The sequence below is a fragment of the Dermacentor silvarum genome, chromosome 2 (assembly GCF_013339745.2).
Source record: "Dermacentor silvarum isolate Dsil-2018 chromosome 2, BIME_Dsil_1.4, whole genome shotgun sequence".
In the NCBI taxonomy this organism is placed as follows: Eukaryota; Metazoa; Arthropoda; class Arachnida; order Ixodida; family Ixodidae; genus Dermacentor; species Dermacentor silvarum.
Genome location: NC_051155.1, coordinates 231,125,764 through 231,139,402, shown reverse-complemented (window position 1 = coordinate 231,139,402; position 13,639 = coordinate 231,125,764). Strand labels below are relative to the sequence as shown.

The 13,639-nt window shown below is 46.8% G+C and overlaps 1 protein-coding gene across 1 annotated transcript in view; it reads right to left on the bottom strand.

Annotated features, from left to right (window-relative positions):
• Positions 1–13,639, bottom strand: part of LOC119442861 (uncharacterized) — a 106,330-nt gene that overhangs the window by 47,604 nt on the left and 45,087 nt on the right.

Below are 13,639 nucleotides of genomic sequence, written 5' to 3'. Positions count from 1 at the left end.
AAGGACAGGTACCAACGAGGAAAGAAATGTAGTGCAAGACGTGACCACCATAAGAAGGAAGGCCATACTGTGTTAGAAATGCAAAGGCATTAACTGCTGAAGATGGGAGCTGTGTGTGGAGTGTAACCTTAACTTTTGGTTTCATGCTTTGATTTCTCTTGGAGTCGTCCTCTCTTCCCCACTGCTATGTTCATATGATGCAGTACAGCACAGCATATAGGGAGTAACAGCCCCTACTTAGCTTTCTAACCTAGTTTTAATACAGATAAATTATTCATCTGAAAACTTAGAAGCCAATTGTAAATCTTACCACTACATTTATTTTGGTCGCATTATACAGGGGAAACTATCATTTAACGGGGCCCTTAAACACTTTTTTAACTAATCATTACTATTAAATTCCATCATCCCACGAATCTCATGGGGCAAAAATTTTTCGAATCCTTAAAGTATAAGTGGACTTTCCGCACCGATACCTGGTGGTCTCTCTTTTCGTCTCCACCAGCATACTGGAAGCTACACAGCTGAGAAACCAAGAGGGCAAAGCCCCGGACAAAAGTTGAGTGTCACGGTGGCGAAAGGGCTCATCATGGCACCTCGTGGCAGTTGCGATACACTAGGCTATGCAGCATGTCACTGCCATCTCGGAGGCCACACGCAGCAGACACATCTATTGCACAGTGCAAAGATGAAATGATTTTAACTGAGAATGTTCTCGCAATCACGGAATCGGGAAGTAGCGTTAGTCTGCCAAGTGGTTTCGATCAGCTTTCTATGATGACATTTACATGAGATTGTAAATTCCCTGCAGCATGCAGCGCAATAATATTTGGCTCATATGTTGACAGGAGCCTCGTTAACAAATTGGCAACGGGTTCTTTTTTCTTTTTTTTTTTACTATGTTCAAAAAGTGCCGGACTCCGCATTAATTTTGACCCCTGGGTTTCTTTAGAAGGACACTAAAGGCATGCACCCTGACGGTCCTGAACTGCTCTTGGTTATTCCTGCACACATGCGTCAAAACCTATCTTTCTCCGTAACAATATTAAGTTAATATGGGGTGTTAAAATGTCATTCCATAAACCCCGCAGCACTTGTTCCGTACAAAGAAACGACTTAGTTTAAGAGAAAATCGCGTCTGAAGGGTCCGCATACCTTTAGTGCAATTCAAATCGCCCGCCCCCAGTGGGGGAGTGGTGGCGTTGCATACGCTATCACCGCCCTTTACTGCCGTCGGTGAGTAAAACGGCGCCCGACAGATGGCGCTACGGTATTTTGACCAATACGCAGGCACGTACACTCTAAATACAGTTGCACCCTTTGGGGTGCATTTTTGCCCCACAACAATAATCGTCATCCGTCTTGCTTGCGTTTCCTATCTTGAAAACTTTGCACTTGCTACTTTCCTGTCGAGAACGCTGTGTCACGCTGATAACGCTCTTGTCGTTCGTGACCGAGAAGTGCCGGGCGCACAGCGTTAAAGAAAGGAAAGCCACGCAAGTCAGATGACGATTATTGTGGCAAAAATACGCCCCAAAGGGTGCAACTGTTTTTAGAGTGTAGCCCAAGGTCGATCCACATAGGTCGCGAAGCTTCGGGCGAAAAGCGGTTCAGAACCAATTGTCACCGACATCAGCAAGGGTGATTATGGGAGCAGAGATTGAAGCGCGACTATGTTTGGGGGGAATAAACACTAGGCAAAAAAATCGTTTTTAAATTACAGCGAGACGCAGTTAGATTCATTCAACGAAAATAAAATTCCTAATACATTTTATATATGCATGGCGAGAAAAGATACAACTGTGTTTTACTAGATCATTATCAATATATACCTTTTTTCAGGGCCCACCGTGAGAGCTCCCATCGATAGTGGTGGGCGTTGACGCCGCTATCACTTGCAATGCCATGCAACTCTTGGAGTGCGTGGAAAGGCGCGCTCGTAAAGTTCACCTGTTACAATACGCCCCCCTCACATATGTTGTATTGCATGTCGACGTTTGTCTGAATTAGGTGACGCGGGTAGTTTTATTGTTTCTTAACCTGTGCAGTCAAAAGTAATCGTAGCGACCGTCAGATACTTGTTTAGTTGTTTTCGTGCAACAGCGCTGGCCGACGGGCTTGGCGTCCGACGAAAGGACGAGCAGTCTACGCAATCTACGCCCAAAGTGTTCGTCGGCCTCCAAAGAAAGTATGTTCTGTGCAGCGACGCAATTTCGGCACCCGTACGGCTGATCTTTTCCGGCATCGCTTTTCGCGCTGAAAAGTCGGAACGCCCATGAAGTCGAATGGCGGGGCATTTTAATATACATCTCTAATGGCAGGCCTCCAAAAACAAATTTCGCGCCTATGAAAACAAAATGACGTCACTTCTGTTTTTGACGGATATGACGTCAAATTATTTTTTCTTCCGCCGGAAGTGTTCCCTCCACACATAGATGGCGCTAAGCCCCATGAACCGCGGGTAAGCAACCATGTTTTGAACGTATGGGCTTCTATGGAAGCTTCGCTACCAGGTATATCTACCTTGTGTAGCCATGGGGGAAACCGAGCCAATACAGATGGCTCGAGTACAGCGTACTAGAACACTGAAGCTCGAGCGTAGGATTCGCCGCTGCTGTAGCTTCCGGACAAGTGGCGTGGGCCGTTCGGGTATAGTTCGGGCATCCCGCGACATCACATGGAGGTGCAGTTCTCTGCTACTTGCGATTTGTGTGAGTTTCGCGAGTTAGCAAAACCTGCGCAGCACTAAACCGTCATGAAACTACTGATACGCGAAAGGCGGGCGGGCTACGCAGAGTCGAGCGAAAACGAAACCGGCCGCGTCCTTGTCAAAGGTAACGTGAAGGAATTCTATTTCTAAACATCGAATAAAACTGTTGAACAAGTAGCATTTTCTTCCATCTTATAATACAATGCAATTATCTTTTTTTTTAATTGGAGAGGTTGAGTATTAGTATCAATTTTAATGAGGAGTGCCTACGTCATCGGACTAGTACTTGAATGTCGCGGGCGAGTCGCGAATCGTGTCCTGCCTGCATTTACCTCAATTTCCTTATTACTAAAACTTTGCTCGTGATAACACTGACGTCATAGACGTTCTCGAGCATCAATATAACATTTCAGCTTGACTTATTACCTTTAGTGTCCCTTTAACGCGCACCAAATACACGGGCTTTCTTGCATTTCACCACAGTCGAAAGGTGACCGCCGCGGCCGGGATTTGATCCCGCCCCCTTGGGCTTTGCAGCGCAGCGCCATAGCCTCTACGCCACTACGATGGGTGTTCTAAAAACAAAAATGTCGATCTGCAACTGTTTATAACACACCCGTTTGATTCGTTCGACTGGCTGCCACCCAAATGCCGCTTATCAACTACAACGGTCTGTGCGTGAGCTTGCGATGTGCCTAAGCAACCAATATTAATTAATTCATCGGGTTTAACGTTCCAAAGCATCTATGAGAGACGCCAACATGGAGGGCTCTGGATTAATTCTGACCGCGTGGGGTTCGTTAACCACGTGGGGTTCGTTATAAACCTAAAAAACAGCAGTTGGCAACAAAGGCACACGGACCGCGCGGGGTTGTGTTACTCCGCCAGCCAATCACAGAAGCAAACAAAATTATCGTCATACGACCTTTTCTAAACTGGCGTCGTACTTGTACGTTCCACTATAATAGACGAGTGAAAACGTATAAAATTGCGCGCTTATAATTTTATATAAGCGCCTGGAGAAGATGGAATAAAAGTAGATTTAATCAAAGATGGAGGAGATATCATGCTTGAAAAGCTTGCGGCCCTTTATACGCAATGCCTCACAACTTCAAGTGTACCAGAGAGCTGGAAGAACGCCAACATTATACTTATCCATAAGAAGGGAGACGTTAAAGAATTGAAGAATTACAGACCCATTAGCTTGCTTTCAGTATTGTATAAAATATTCACCAAAATAATTTCCAATAGAATCAGGACAACACTTGACTTCAGTCAACCAAGAGAACAGGCTGGTTTCAGGAAGGGATATTCTACGATGGACCATATCCATGCCATCAATCAGGTAATTGAGAAATCTGCGGAGTACAATCAACCTCTCTATATGGCTTTCATAGATTATGAAAAGGCATTCGATTCAGTAGAGATACCAGCAGTCATAGAGGCATTGCGTAATCAAGGAGTAGAGGAGGCATACGTGAATATCTTAGCAAATATCTACAAGGATTCCACAGCTACCTTGGTTCTCCACAAGAAAAGTAGAAAGATACCTATCAAGAAAGGGGTCAGGCAAGGAGACACAATCTCTCCAATGCTATTCACTGCATGCTTAGAAGAAGTATTCAAGCTCTTAGACTGGGAAGGATTAGGAGTGAGGATCGACGGCGAATATCTCAGCAACCTTCGGTTTGCAGATGACATTGTCCTATTGAGCAACAATGGAGAGGAATTACAACAAATGATTGAGGACCTTCATCGAGTAAGTGCAAGAATTGGGTTGAAGATGAATATGCAGAAGACAAACATAATGTTCAATAGCCTGGCAAGGGAACAAGAATTCAGGATCGCCAGTCAGCCTCTAGAGTCTGTAAAGGAATATGTTTATCTAGGTCAATTACTCACAGGGGACCCTGATCATGAGAAAGAAATTTACAGAAGAATAAAATTAGGTTGGAGTGCATACGGCAGGCATTGCCAAATCCTGACTGGGAGCTTACCACTGTCGTTGAAAAGAAAAGTGTACAATCATTGCATTCTACCGGTGCTAACATACGGGGCAGAAACTTGGAGGTTAACAAAGAAGCTCGAGAACAAGTTAAGGACCGCACAAAGAGCAATGGAACGAAAAATCGTAGGAGTAACGTTAAGAGACAGGAAGAGAGCGGTGTGGATCAGAGAACAAACGGGGGTAGACGATATTCTAGTTGACATTAAGCGGAAGAAATGGAGCTGGGCAGGCCATGTAATGCGTAGGATGAATAATCGGTGGACCATTAGGGTTACAGAATGGATACCAAGAGAAGGGAAGCGCAGTCGAGGACGGCAGAAAGTCAGGTGGGATGATGAGGTTAGGAAATTCGCAGGCGCAAGTTGGAATACGCTAGCGCAAGACAGGGATAATTGGAGATCGCAGGGAGAGGCCTTCGTCCTGCAGTGGACATAAATATAGGATGATGATGATGATGATGATGATGAATTTTATTTTTGTGGTTACCGCCTTATTTAGGTAACAGGGAAAGTTTGACGTACGAACTATTTGCAGCCTCGCGGAGGGACAGTGACTGGCGGTTATGAGGGCGTGGGCGAGGCTTCACTGCAGACTTAAGTTGTACCCGACAAGTACACGAGCGCGTTTTCGCATTACGCCAGCGTCGGGTCAATAAACCAAACCATCACTTCAAGAAGGCAGCTGGACAAAGCAGCGCATCGCGACGCTCTCGACTTCACACCAACTCGGTGCTCCAGAGCGGGAAACAGTCATTGCGACGACTGCTACAGGACGTATCTGACAGCGACGGAGAAAAAAGAAAAGCGGGCACCCGGCGCTGCACGAAGTGAGAAGAAAAAGACATCTCGCCACCACCAAGGCTCGTCACGGCGCGAGGTACGTGGAAACGACGTTTCGCGGGGCAAGGGAAAAAAGAAAGAAAAATCAAAACAAAAACCTAAAGAAAAAGAAAGGAAGATGCAGGAAAGCAAGGAAAGTGAAAGTGCATGGTGGGGGAAGTTAGACTGCGCGTAGTACAAGCGGTAAAGGGGGAAAAAAGAAAACGACACAGCCCGGCAAGCAACAGATCTCGACGGCGGCGTCGACCCGCACCGGTAGCAAAGTGCCTGCTGCGCAAACGCACGGCACACGGCAGCGTTCCTTCCACTACACGCGCATTAAATTTTTTCCGTCCTTCCTTCCTCTCTCTCTCTCTCTCTCTCTCCGACTTTATTCATTCTACACGGCTCGCGCGATGCTCGTCGCTAGCGCTTCGCTTCGCTTCCCGAGGTACCCGCAGCGTAAAGGGATACAGTAGTTCAAATTTCGACTAGTATTTCTCACAGAAATGCCGCATTGATAAAAACACGCAGCACCCGCGAAGCACAGTGCCTGAACGCGTTACAGAAATTAACGGCGAAATGATCGCGTTCACAGACTCAAGCGCGTGCCAGGAATTTAAAAACTCCAGCCGAATGGAAAATGGATCATCGCTAGAGAAGCTCTTGACACTCGCAGTGGGAGGCAGAACGCGCGAGCAAATATTTGATAGCGCAGTGTAGCTTCGACGACGAGGAGCAGGAGACAATAGCGAAAATTATTTGAAGAAATCAATCCTTGCTGGGCTCATCGGTGAATCAATACATTACACTCATTGGGCGCGAACTGGCACACTCACGCGTGATTGATTGGGTTTAACGACCCAATGTAACACCGCAGCTGTAAGAGAGGCCTCATAACGGAGGACTCCGGACTTATTTCGACCACCTGGGGTTCTTTAACGTGCGCATAAGACCTCAGTACAGGCATGCATATGCACCGAACCCCCATCCGAATAAGGCCGTCGCAGCCGGGAATTCAATCTGCGACCTTCTTCTGAGCATCAGAACGCCGAAGCCACTGAGCTAATGTCAGAGAACACCCTAATAAAAATTGGAGGACGCTTAAGGAGTGGAACGCGATAGCATTATCGAGCTCTGTTCGCATCACATTTTTCTTTATGAATAGGCTTCACTGCAACACAAATCGTGGGAAAGCCAGCTGGTCGATGGTCGCTCAGGGTGACCGTGTAAAGAAGGTATTAAAGACCAAGCGTACACTGATCCCCTTTAAGTCGGCTTCACTTTTAAGCACAAATGCATTGCTAGGAAGGAATTTTTACAGGAGCAATTTAAGCCGTCTTATATCAAAATGTGAAGGCCCTAGGACCTTTTTTTTTAAATTATTTTATTAATTGTTTGCTGTTGCCCCGAGACGCGCGCGTGTCCAAAATTTTGAAAGACTCGGTTTCAACGTTCTCCTCAATGTTGCCTAGAACCAAAGTACAGCGAAACACCATCAGAATCGGAGGACGCTTAAGCTTCGCCTTTAAGAGTGGAACGCGATAGCATCTAAATATTCCTGGCTGCTTATCAGGCTTTCTTCTTGTATATTCAAATTGCAATCCGACGCTATCACGCCTGTAGGTTGTGGTTAAGTCGTACTTTACGATTTTTCTGACGAATTTCACTTGGAGAATTCAATTTTTGTTCGCTAACGCCTTGCGCCACGTGGAGGGCCTGTGTGGTCGGGTGGTTCGGGATGATGTGGTTCGGCATGATTATTTCCGCCAGACGCCGATGCTTAACGACGAAGCCATCGCGTTAATATACCGCGGAAGGCGAGAAACAAGCAAATACAGACACCGTGAAGTTGTACGATATCTATGACAGACAGCGCCTCGCGGAACTCGTAGTATGAGTCCCAAGAAAGGGAGAGGCCACTGACACATACATTCAAAATTGTAGCAACTATGACGCACTTATCTCGCAAGTAAAATTGAAGGTTGGGAAACAGTTATATAAACAGGCAAATGTAGTATTCAAGTAAATTTAGATAGTAAAGTTGTCTCGAACTGCCGGTCCTGGCGTCATCGAGATAATCGTGATGCCACGACGGGGAGCAAAATTTCCCGACGTCGAGCAATAAAGCTAGGTACGATGGTGTTGCCCATTAAAAAAAAAATCAACAAACAAAGAGCGCGGCGCACGCGTCTGACTGCGTTGGGTGTGGCAACCACAGTGATCAGAGGGACGGAGCGAGCCAGAATCGTGACGTTCTGGCTCACCCACCTTCTGGGTATCGATACTAAAACAAGTATTAGAGTAAATTAATTAGGGCGATCTGTAGCTTGCTAGTGTTTTTCATGAGGTTTGCGAAGGTTCAGACCTTTATTTAACGAAAAAATCCAAAGAGAGAGAGAGAGAGAGAGAGAGATGTCACGACAGCTTACTTTAAGAAGTCGGCCAGAGGCAGATTCCTCTAGTCTACAACAACACTGGGGGAAGACGACAGAAAAAAGGTTTGCTTGCGAGAGTAAGAACGTCACGGAGGAACGTCACGGGACAAAGAGAGAGGCAAGACTCCGCTAGAGTGACACTTTACCGGTAATTTATTGTATATGCTCCCCTTATACAGTAACTCTATATCCATCGGTGCCGCAAAAGAATTCAAGTAATGTGCGGATCTTCTCTGCAAGCGCAGATATCTCCTGCCAAGGTATCCAAAACGTTGTCATCAGCCAGCAGCAAAGTTCTCGCTAACCAAGCAGACAATAGCTTCCACCCTATTGCGTAGACGGGTCAAAAGCAAAGAGTGTGTGGCGGCGGGTATTGTAAATAAAAAATGCATCAGTATGGTTACGTTAAAGGAAGCGATATGCCTGTACTGAATCCTACAGCGAGATCCACGAGTGGCAGGCGCATTTCAAGGTAGCTAATGCCAACAGTGTGGCTAGTGCCAGTGGCGTGGAGCCACTATTCGTCGCAAGAGGAGCATCTTCATGGCGTTCATCGTCAGGAACTCCGATCACACCACTGACACCGCACAATCCACTGTTAGTGCGGTCCTTGATGCCTGGTGTGCTCACTGAAGGGCACAGGTCAATTCGTGTGCATGCAGACCGCAGTATACAGAGTTAAAAGGAGATCCCAGATGTCGCATTCCACCCGGCAGACAATGGACAGACAATGGACGGAGGCAACACAATTTCTAAAGCAGCCAGTGTTCCATGTAGAGACAGGGGACATCTGCGGCTAGCCAACGTTGGGCTACGGGAACAGTCACGTGTGCCCTCAGACTGTCTCAAAGCCATTGGTACATTAGCAGCCTGTGCCCCGGAGTGTTTACTCTATCACCGTCGCAAAGTTCACCATCCTGCCTGGCCTGCTTAGCTTGACGAGCGCTCTCATGCTCACCGACTCAAACGAAAGAATCCGACTGTGTCCAGAGTAGCACACCGGGACACAGCCCCCGTAACGGAGTGAAAGCCCGGGGCCGGAAAGATGGACTGGCGGACGTGCGCATACACGGCGTCACACCACGGTGATGGTGTCAAGGTTAAAGGTAAGAAAAAAAAAAGATAAGGAAAACAAAAGGAGGAACAAAGGCGGCATTCATTTGCGGCGCGCATCGGGAAAGCGGCGCGAATAACGATTCCCTGTCGATTACGGGCCAACCTAATGACGACACGCAGCAGCAGCACCGAACTCGTCGAGCGGAGCACACACACACGCGGCACAAAACGCGGATGCAAATAACCTCCTGCGGGAAGAGGACGCCCGGCGACCGGGACTCGAGCGCATCGCTGATGTCGACCTCGGCAATCGGAACTCGCCCGAGGGCACACTCGGTGCACCGACAACCGGCAGGGGAGGGGAGGGGGGTTGATGCACGCCGCCGAGATTTATGAAATGCGCCCCGCCAGCAACCAACCACTGCTGCTGCTTGTTGTTGCTTCCCGCGTTGGGTCAACGCGGCGCGCTCGCCGCCCCACGATCGAACACAGGTCGTGCCGGCGCGTCGAGCTTTAGGCAAAAGAAAAAGACACTACCGAACCGACACATCTGGTACGGAACAGAAAGAGGAATGTAGAACCTACTTGCCGCTGCTCGCTTGCGTAACCGGACGCAGCGGAGCATGACGGCATGTTATACTACATGCCACCCCACGCACACAGAGATGTACAAATCAGGCATGCGACCAATCCGCAAGCGAGCAAACAGCTCGCCGTCGTCTCACACGAATGTGTAACGGTGCTGAAGCGACACAAATAAGCAACTTCCTCCCACACCGCGGCCTGTACAAACACCTTTCTCTCTCGTGGGAAAAGCAAACGCGACCGGTGAATGCGTTACGATAAGCCGAGGCAAATAAATATATGACACCACGCACCTTGGTGGGAGGGGGGGGTGCGATGGAAGGTAAAAGCCCCCCTTACGAAGATTGTACGCTCGCTTTAACGGAAGGCGCACTCGGCGACACCTTTGCAGGCAGGGCGTTTCGGCGACCACAAGAAAGAAAGAAATCACGCGTTTACGCTTACAGACACGAAAAAAAAAAAAAAAAAGACAGAAGGAGTAGGCTCTCGCTCAGCCAGCCAGTGCTGCGGCGTACAGGAGGAAGTAGCGAAACGACGGAAACTTTCCGCAGCAGACGGGTACATCGTGCGCGAGGCGTGCGGACAGAGGCCTACCGCGACAATTTGCCATTACAATATGCAGCGTGTTCATTTTTTTTTTTAAGTTTTACAGAATATTTAACAGTCACCTGTCGCAGATAGCGTAATTCTTGTCCTTGTGCTGTATTATTCAGAGAGGCGGGCATTACTAGCACGAGAAATCGAAACACATTCAACTAATTAACTAAAATTCACTAATTATCTTCTTAATTACTTTACAGCACATACTGCCATTTACGAATTGTAGTCGGCGAGTTTACAAGACGCATCTACTTGAAATTAATTTCCAGCATTACACCAGTTTCGTATTTCCGCGGGATGAAATGCATGGGTGTTCCAATTATACTTTTGTGCTTCAATGCATAAAATAGCATTTTGTCAAAAACTTAAGTGGAACAACAGTATTTTTACGGCGAGTTTGATGGCGCATATCTCTGTCATCTTGGAAATACATTCCAAGTGGATAGGCTTTGCAAACTGACAGGCTAAAATTTGTAAATTGCAATATGTTCGGTAAATTACTTGTTTAAACAGTTAATTAGCGATTTTTTATAATTAGTTGAATATGTGTTACTATTTCGCGCGCAAATGATGTCCGCCTCTCCGAATAATTCAGCTCAAGGACTAGAATATATTTTCAAAAAAATCCGTAAAACTTAAAAATGATCACCCCGTACATGGAGTTTCAGGCTATAGTTATGGCACGAGATTTTTACAGGAAAACAAACTTTCCGCGAAAAGAATCTTGCTCCACGAACAGATGTGATTGCCGGTTCGAGATCACAATGGTATAGTTTGTGTGACTGCTTAAAACAAGAGCGTTTTGGACAATGCAACGAACTCAGTGGACGACCACTAAACTCCCAAAGTACAGTATACACGATTCGCAGACAGAAGGAACACATGATCAAGTAAGTATTCAATAGTACACCTGCTTAATTAAGCAAAAAAAAAAAAAAAAGAAGCTAGAGGGGCGGGGGTAACGGAAGGAGCTACAACGCGAAAGCAAGTGGCAAAGCGGTCGCGTCTTGTAGCTCATAATGAGCGCGATAGTTCGTTGAAGAAAGGTTCGTCCGTGGGCCTTCATGTCGAACCCAAGTTGTACTACCGGGACCGAGATTATATGTTGTCCTCTCTAAATCTCACGGCCCGCCCCATTTTCAAAACCTCCAAAGGCCAGACTGCGCTTGCTGACAACGACCCGTTGCAAGCCCTGCCATATATGCCAGTGGGACAGTACCAATAACATAGTCCTACTGAATCGCCAGAGCCGCAAAGGTGCGACGGATAAGTCGGAGTCTTCCCCGTCGACAGATCTGTTGGAGCGCCAGCCGATGCCATCCCACCAAAACAACAGTGTCCCAAAGAAGAGCCCAGAAACAGCGTTTAAAAGAGCGCAACGGCCTGCACACTTTTGAAGACAACTGTCCAAACAGCAAAGCCAAGAAACGTGATCGCAGTGTCGCGCGACAAGGAACACACGTTAGTACGTGACTCCTGCTTCGAGGCATCGGCACCGCAAACGGTTTTGAACCGCATGCTGTGAGCATACCGATTCGTAACGCATACTGAACCATGCGTGCGCACATGCCTGGCCGATAACGCGGCTACAGCCGCCGGCACTTAGAGCATCACCTAATTAGTATGCAAGGACTTACCCCATATCAGATCATATGCGTAAAGAACCGCGGAGTAGTCGTTACAGATGCCTGCTTATCGCACCGTGTTCGCTATTTCCGTACAACGGCCGAAACGGGGAAGCAAATGTGAAATGACATATTACTTTCGTTAAACGTTACGTAACGCCCACTACAGCAGGTGTGTTACTACTCATTTTTTTTTTTTTAATGTAAACTGACGTACTAAAGATCTCGTATGGCAGGTGGAGAAATTATTTCACGCCATCTGCGTTAAGTGATGAGGTAGACGTTACTTGCACGACAAATCGCTGTGTGATGGCACATTAACAGAGTTTCACTAAGTAACTTGTTTACTATTCACCTCAGGGTACATGACCCAAAAAACTGCGCTTTTTTTTTTTTTTTTCGTGGTGCTGATACGGGTTCGCTGGAACATCAGTGTAGTTTGCCACCGATTCTGAGAACGTATTTCTCGGAATGGGTGCGAATCACGGGATTTCCGTTAAATAGATAAAACTTCCCTACTGCCCGGCGCGGCTTAAATTCCGAAATCGCTACATATATGCCAATGAAGCGAATATTTAAGAAGTTAACTGGTAGAACTTTGTTAATTCACTTACATCCCACTGCGATTCGTTCTGCAAGTAACGTCCGCCTTTGCAAGTAATCCAGTAGGCGTGACAGAATTACGCTATCTGCCATAGATCTTTAGTGAATCCGTTTCCCATTAAAAGAAATCGCGTAGAATAAAAACACGTACGGGGTGACAGAGCAAATGCGATTAATGAACAAGTACAGACTCTGGCTCAAACGCGACGCGTTGGGCATGCTCATACTGCAATTCAGCAGGCACGTCCAAAGATGCCGAGGTGACACGCTCTAGGATTAATCATTTTCCCAACCCTGGCCCGCGTCAGAGGCTCTATGTTTTTGGAACTGGAGCTTTGATGTAATCAAATAAAATCCCGCAGGAAACAATTACGGATTTAACCGCGTTGCTTGCGACTAAGCAATGTCACATATTTGACGTCCGGGCGACATTAAAGAGCATATAACTAAACGAGCCAAATTTAAACAAACAACACGGCTTATAAATACGCAGCCGGTATACGCATGCAGGTTAATGTGTCACGAACGCTCACAGCGATAACAGCTCACTGTCTTAAGAACGCGCAATAAACGTTTTCGTCACATTTGCATCAAGACATGTTGTTCAGTCTAGCATGTTCTGCTAACGGCAATTCTTTCGGCACGCTCTATGAACTTATGAATAAGCCTTCGATTACTACGGAGAAGAAAAACGAAAGACGGCTGGGAAAATGTCCTTAGGAATCTATAACCATCTTAACAATGTTACCTTACTCGCAATTAAGCAATGGTACTTGCGAAAGCACGCTAGAAAAAACCTGGAAGGCCTTCAGAACGTTCTGGAGCTCAGAACGAACAAATGGAGCCCATTTGCCGGAAAAGGGATATTAGACTGCATCTCAACATTCACAACTTCACGGTATGCGTGGCGTACCGTGAAGTTGTGAATGGTGACATGCAGTCTAATATCCCTTTTCCGGCAATAGTGATAGGACGCGTTGCGAAGGTACAAACATCACCGTTCGACGCAACCTGTCGCGGTCTCTCGATTGTTTCCCCGACAGTTTATTTCCACAAACCAACGGCCCGATCCCGCTGCTATCTTGGTGCAGGCTAGTGAAACCGTATGACAATGAAAGCAATGAAATAAATAAAAAATAAGTAGCATTGCTTCCGTCGTCTTCACAAACAAATGCCCAAAGTGTTTCCACAACAAC